The sequence below is a fragment of the Myotis daubentonii genome, chromosome 15, assembly GCF_963259705.1.
Source record: "Myotis daubentonii chromosome 15, mMyoDau2.1, whole genome shotgun sequence".
Classification (NCBI taxonomy): Eukaryota; Metazoa; Chordata; class Mammalia; order Chiroptera; family Vespertilionidae; genus Myotis; species Myotis daubentonii.
The window spans coordinates 45,600,548-45,607,986 of NC_081854.1; the positions used below are offsets into that span (position 1 = coordinate 45,600,548).

At 45.1% G+C, this 7,439-nt stretch overlaps 1 pseudogene; it reads right to left on the reverse strand.

The window, feature by feature from the left end:
• Positions 1-1,359: 1,359 nt before the first annotated feature.
• Positions 1,360-1,768, reverse strand: LOC132216277 (large ribosomal subunit protein eL28-like; annotated as a pseudogene).
• Positions 1,769-7,439: the final 5,671 nt, after the last annotated feature.

A 7,439-nucleotide genomic window follows, 5' to 3' on the forward strand; every position in this document is an offset into this window, starting at 1 on the left:
GGATAGATAACTGGAACAACAAGTTGATATTTTCTCTCTCTTCTCTCTCAAAATTAATTAAAAAACAGAAAAGGCAGCAGGGAAGTTAGTATGAGTGGAGTGTACAAAGGGCAGAGTGGTGGCAGAGGATTTAAAAAGTGAGGTTGTAATGGGGAAGGACTATGCTATACACGACTTATTTTAATCTTAGTAGGTGTTGAACCTAGCTTGTTACTCTAACCTGACTCCTCTCCCTCCCCGCCGAAAGCTGACCAGAATAACTACCCCCCATCCCTGCACGTCCACAATCCCTCCCCTGATTCCTTTGTTCCCCTCTCCATCCTGATAAAAACCCTGACTGCACTGAGATGTTACGATGGTTTTTGAGGACAGGAGTCCGCCATCTTCTCAGCTGTACCTGCAGTTGCTTTCAAGGTGAGCATTAAAGTAGATAACATATGTTAAGCTTTTTGAATCTAGTAGTTGCTTGAAAAATTAAAGCTTTTTCTTCTTTAAGAAACTATATTTAAAAAAAATTTGTGAGCCCTGGCTGGTGTGGCTCAGTAGGTTGAGCATTGTTCCATGCACCCAGAGGTTGCTGGTTTGATTCCCAGTCAAGGAATATGCCCAGACTGCGAGTTCGGTCCCCAGTTGGGGTGCATAAAGGAGACAGCTGGTCGATGTTTCTCTCATATGGATGTTTCTCTCTCACATGGATGTTTCTCTTTCTCTCTCTCCCCCTCTCCCTTCCACACTCTCTAAAATCAATAACATATTTTTTAAAATTGTGACATAATCTCAGGTATACACAAGAAAGGAAAAGATAATAACATAATGAATTTAACCACAATCTACCCTAATAAAACTCTAACAGCTATTGTTGAAGCCTCCTAAGTACCTTTCCCTATTCCAACACTCTTTTCTGCCCTAAACATCACTCACTGAATACAGTGTTAATCATTCCTTTACATGGCTTTATATTTAGTCCATATGTGTGTATCCATAAACAATCTCTAGCGCTGTTTTTCAGATTTTAAATATATAAAATATATATGCAAAAAGCAAATCTTATATCATAATGTATTATTACATGTCATAATATATCATATATATCAATAAATATATATCATTGGTATAGCAATTATATCATTCTATAATTTGCTTTTTTTCTCTATTTCTGAGATTTATCTAGTGTGATCTATGAGGCTCTACTTCATTCTTTTCACTGCTGTATAATATTCCTCTACATGAATATATTGCAATTTATTAATACAATGTTGAAAAATAATAATCATGCCATTATTACACCCAATGACATTCTCAGTAGTTTTTTAAAGGAAAGTTGGCTGATACCTTTATTGCTTTGGGGGGAGGGAGTGCTCAGGTGCTCTTGGTGGGGCGGGCCCACTTCCTCTTCCCCTCCCAGGCTTCTGGCTGTGCAGGATGGTGCTGGCCCTGAAGGCAGCGACCATACACGGAACCGGGCGATACCTGTTCTTCTGGACCATGTGCCGGATGCTGCTCAGGGTGGCTGGCTTTGGCTGGCTGGATCTCCACTTCATGACAATCACCACACCTCTGCCATGGGCCGCAGGCTCCACGCCCCCATCTTGTGGTGAGTCAGCCCGTTGTAGTGAAAGGTGTTGCAGGCCTCCCCGTTATTGGGTTCAGTGCTGTACCTCTGCTTGTTCCTCTTGATCAGGAAGCTGGAGCAGTTTCCTAGGACCATTCCTTGCAGGTGGGCAGACACGGCAGCAGCCGGAGATGGAAAGTAATTTCTTCCTACCATCTAATGCTAAAATGTCCCCAATTGTCTCAAATATGTCTTTTTACAATTAGCTTATTCAAATAAGGATTCAAACAAGGTCCACCCAATGTATTTGGCCATTATGTCTCATAAGTCTCTTTTACTCAAGAAGTCTTTTCTTCTTTGTAGCCCCATTCCATCGAATTATTGGAGAAACCAGGCTATTTGTCTCACATCCTGGATTCAGCTTGTTGCTTCTTTATCTTCTTTTTTAAAAAAATATTTTTATTGATTTCAGAGAAGGGGGTGGGGGGGGTAGAGAAATAGAAACATTGACAGCTGCCTTCTATACACCCTTGACTAGGGATGGGGCCCACAACCCAAGCATATTCCCTCACTGGAATCAAACTGTGACTTCCTGGTTCAGAGACCGACTCTCAACCATTGAGCCACACCAGTTGGGCTGCTTGTTGCTTCTTACAGTGTCCTGATCTCATTCAGTTTTTTGGTGGGGAGAGAAAACTGTCACATGTAATACCCCGATCAAACTCAGTGTCACCAGGATGGTACAAACCTACCGATGGGCCTCCTATTACGATGAAGGGGAAATAGGTAACATGGTCTCTGCAATGTTTTACCAAAAGTGACTTATCTGAATCTAATCATAATTAGGTTATGAAAATTTAAAAAACATAGGACAAATTCAGATTGTGGGATCTTGTACAAGATAACTTGCCTGGACTCTTCAAAACCGTCATGAAAGAAAGAGTTAGGTGAACACTGATTGCATGCTCGATCACAAACAAAACTATAGCTATACAGGATATGACCGGGGAAATTGGGAAAATTTGAATATGAAACTGTATATAATACGATCATGTTGAGTTTCTTAGCTATGATACTGGCATTGTGACTGCATGGGAGAATGACCTTGTTCTTAGGAGATGCAGACTGGAGAATCTGGAGCAAAGTGTCAGAATGTCTGCAAGTAACTCAAATTTTTGGTTCAGCCAAAAAATAAAAATAAAATCTGTGTATAAATAATCTGGCAAAGTATATTGACAATTGATGAATCAAGATGAAAGGTATAAGGGTGTTTGTTGATTGTACAGTTTAAAAAAAAATGTTTTTACTGATTTCAGAGAGGAAGGAAGAGGGAGAGAGAGAGATAGGAACATCAATGATTAGAGAGAATCATTGATTGGCTGCCTCCTGCATGCCCCCCACTGGGGATCAAGCCCGCAACCCAGGCATGTGCCCTTGACCAGAATTGAACCCGGGACCCTTCAGTCTGCAGGCTGACGCTCTATCCACCGAGCCAAACTGGCTAGGGCTGATTGTACAATTTTAAACATTTCTTTTTAAATTTTTAAAAACAAAAAGTTGTGGAAAAGGCTGCTTTGTTCAGGAAGCTGCTGGGCTCCTCGGCATTACACTGGGTGTCCCCGGTTTACGCTAACTTTGCTCCCCCCTACTGCCTGCCATGTGCTCCAGATCTCTTCCCCTCAGGTGCAGGGGCCCAGGATGGAGAGCCTGAATCTCATCATTTTGATGCTGTAAAATTCCAGCGTATCTTGTGCAGGCTCTGCCGCCTCCAGGGCTACCTCTGCGGTCAGCCACCGCCCCCTGGTGGCCATTGGCATGCACGCAATGTCCCCGCCAGGAGGCGGCCAGGGTCCTACAGCCCTCACTCTTACCAGGAGGCACCCAAGTAAAGCACCCTACAACCCCAACCTGTTCATCACATGCTGTACAGATACTAACTCAGTCCTCACACCAGTTCTAACAGGGAAAATTGGGAAATTTTTAAAGACAAACTAAGCCCTGGCAGGTGTGGCTCAGTTGGAGCATCACCCCATGTACTAAAGGGTACATGGATCGCTCTCTCTCCCTCTCTCAAAAATCAATAAAAACATAACCTCTGGTGAGGATTTTAAAAGATGTTTTAATAAATAAAGACAAACTGAAACTCAGAGGGGGGAGATGACGTGTCAAAGATCACACAGCTAATGCCACAGCCAACTCCAGATCCAATGCTGTGCCCACTACAGTACAGCTGCTTCCAAATTTGATGATGATAAAATAACAGCAAGAAGCATCTGTTGTGTGACATTGGGCCATGCACCGTACAACAGATTAACTCATTTAATCCACAACAGCCCTGGGGGGGGGGGGTAGGTTCTATTAATAAGACCATTTTACAGTTAAGGAAACTGAGGTACAGAGTTTTCAAAATGTGCCCCCGGTCACTCAGAGAGGAGTACTGACAGGGGAAAAAGGAAGGCACTGAGGAGCACTGGAAATGTCCATTTGTTCAGTTCATTACTGTTTATTACTACTAATAGGTACAGGATCCTGAACTAAGAATATGAATGTGCAACTAGAAGACAACAAAACAATGCTACTAAAAAAAAAAGAAAATGCAAAAAGAAAACCTAATCTATTTACAAAAATGTGTTCCTGAAAATAAGATGCTCAACAAGAATGGAATTGTTTTACAATCAGTAGAAATAAAGGTAAATGTGGACTACTGATCTCTTCTAGGGGAGGGGAGAGAAAGCATAGGTGAACATTTTCACTCAACACTGCCAGTGAAGTCCTAATTAAGAGTTGGCTGCCTGGCTGGTATGGCTCAGTGGTTGAGCATCAACCTATGAACCAGGAGGTTATGGTTTGATTCCTGGCCAGGGCACGTGCCTGGGTTTGGAACTCGATCCCCCGTGGGGGCGTGCAGAAGGCAGCTGATCAATGAGTCTCATCACTGAAGTTTCTATCTTGCTATCCCTCTCCCTTTTTCTCTGAAATTAATAGAAAAAAATTTTTTTAAAGAGTTGGCTGAAGCCCTAGCTGGTTGGCTCGGTGGATAGAGCATCGGCCTGCGGACTGAAGGGTCCCGGGTTCAATTGTGGCCAAGGGCACATGCCCAGGTTGCGGGCTAGATCCCCAGTAGGGGGTGTGCAGGAGGCAGCCAATCAATGATTCTCTCATCACTGGTGTTTCTATCGCCCTCTCCCTTCCTCTCTGAAATCAATAAATATATTTTTTTAAAAAGAGTTGGCTGAATATTTACCTCAAAGAAAAATAAAGGAGGACACTGCGATTCTGCCGAGAAATTCAGAAGAGGACCGTGTTAGATGTGTACTGAATTCCTGTTCCTACTAAACAGAATCTGACTTCCAGAGAATGCCACCTAACCATACCACCCGCAACCAACTCCTGCCCCAAGCGGCTGTCTCCCATGGTCCAGGCAAGTCCAGCAGCCGCTCTTGCCTGGGCCATTTCCCCCCTCCCTCCTGGTGCTTCCGCCCAAGACAGCACTGGATTATGTAAACTTTCTGAGAAGTCCCCAGACTGGGTTCCTCTGGGCTGCTGTCAGTGACTCACTCCTTCCTTACCCAGGCAGCACCCCCGATCACCGGGACCAGCCCAGCACCCCCCCTCCTCACCAACACACACGTCTTTTCAGCTTACACAGTTTAACAAAATACTTGCTGAAATTTTGTAGAAAAATGAAGGACAAAGGTTTCATTCTTTTTAAAAAACACTTTATTAAGGTATGACGGACATAAAATGTGTACATAATGTATACAACTTCAGTTTGAATATAATTTTCATTCTTGCCATCCTTGTTACTGTGTTGGTCTATATGGTCCATGACATGTCGTCTGACTTAGTTAAGGATATAGCTGGAAAATATGGCTAAGAGTGTGAATAAACTGGAGGAGTGTTGACTGGAAAACCAAACAAGCAGATCATCCCTTGAAAGTAGCTGTATTTTTGTTAACCTAGATCAGTGGTTCTCAAAGTGTGGGAACTTTCTAGAACTGCAAATGCTTTGTTTGGATCACCGCTACTGGTTATTTTTTTTAAAAAAAAAATCTATGTCAGATTTTTAAGCTTTCTTGTTTTAGCAGATATTTTCAAACTTGTCTTTTATCTCTTTGAAAATACTAAGAGCCCTGGCCAGATAGCTCAGTTGGTTAGAGCATCATCCCAAGATGCCAAGGTTGTGGGTTCGATCCCTGGTCAGAGCACCTACAAGAAGCAACCAGCAAATACATAAATAAGTGGGACAACAAACTGATGTTTGTCTCTCTCCTCTCTCTCCAAAATCAATCAATAAAAACGTAATCAACTTCTAAAAAATGGCTATTTTGTGTCAGTATTTGTTGTGTTATTTCTGCAGGTGCTTTTCGGGATGTGTCCTTGCACACCTGCTATCTCTGAAAAGGTGCTGGAAGTTACTAGAGAAAGGGTATGTGTGCGTGAATACTTCGATGTCTGAGATACTACGTTTCTCTAAAGATGATATTCAGTCGCTCTGTCGATCACCACCAGTCTGGTCAATAGTGTGGATTTTGAAGGCCGAGGTCCCTACACCTCCCAGACCAGCTGCATTTGGGACATTCATCTCCAGCTCAACGTTTTCCTGCAGGCGGTTTCACTTGGGGTTCCAGTTCAAAGGTGGGGTGACTAGTCAGCCTCCCAGCTTCCAGCTCTTTCACGCCTGTACCCCTCACACCGCACGGCCACCGACCTCGCGGCCGAGATCCGCCCGGGTCTCCTTCCGGCGACAAATGGCGTCCGCCGAAGGCGGCCCTGAGTGTCGGGGTTACAAACTACCGCTTGCTTCTCCTAGAGTGTGACCCCTAAGCCTTCACTCCTGGTAGCTCTTTGGGGCGCTTTCCTTTTCTCAACAGTCCATCCGGCTTACGTCACTGTCTCTGGAAGAGCTGGTCCTCATGACCTCGCTTGCCATTACCTAGACCGCCATTAATGCAGCCCCTCACTGAAAGCTTCCCTGTCCGCCCTCCGGCCGCCCTGCACAGGCCCCTCCTGTCCCGGGACAGGGAGCAGAAGGGAGGAGTGACCCAGAAGAGATGGTGTCTGTTTTTATGACTTTGTTTCGGGGGAGTAGGAACTTACGCTTCCTCAGGAAAAGCTACACCTTTTCAGAGTGAGGAGACATGGTTACCTGGAGTTTCTCCACTTACCTAATTTCATATGCTCAATTTATCCCCATTTTGTCCAGTGGGTCACGCGATAGGAGATGGCAGTGTCCAGCCACTGGGCAGAGTGACAAAAGAGGGGGCGGGCTGGCCTGAGGTGTTCTGCTATGGGCACGAGTGGCTGCTGGCGGCCTCCGGACTGCCTGGCACCGGCAGCAGGACGCAGGGCAGAAAAAGCGCTCGCCCAGTGGGAAGCGAACGTGAGGCGCCGCGCACACGCCCACGCAGACCGGAAATCGGCGTGCGGGGCGCCAGAATTTGATTCCTTCCAAGAACGCCCTCCTCGGCGGAGGAAAACGTCAGATGGAAGCGATGGTGCGCCCCGCCAAGGCTTTCGGGAAATGTAGTCTTCGGCTGCGCGGGTCCAGTACCTGGTGGCTAGCACTCTTTCCTAAAATGTCGGGGGAAGCAAGTGGGCTTCCTTTGACACCTCTTCAAAGGGCACACCCAGATCCTCCTGTTGTTAATTCTAAATTTGATGGTACAAACCTCTCCAACCAATGTGTTGTCACCCGCCACGCTGTCAAATACTCCTTTAGGATCCTTTAACCAGAGAGAAAGCAATTTTATGCTTTCTTATGATTGTTAGTCCAGCCCAGTTCAAAAGTCCAAACTCATACCCTATTCTCGAGGATATTTTCCCTATTGATCGAGAGAGAGAGAGAGAGAGAGAGAGAGGGAGAGAGAGAGAGAGAGAGAGAGAG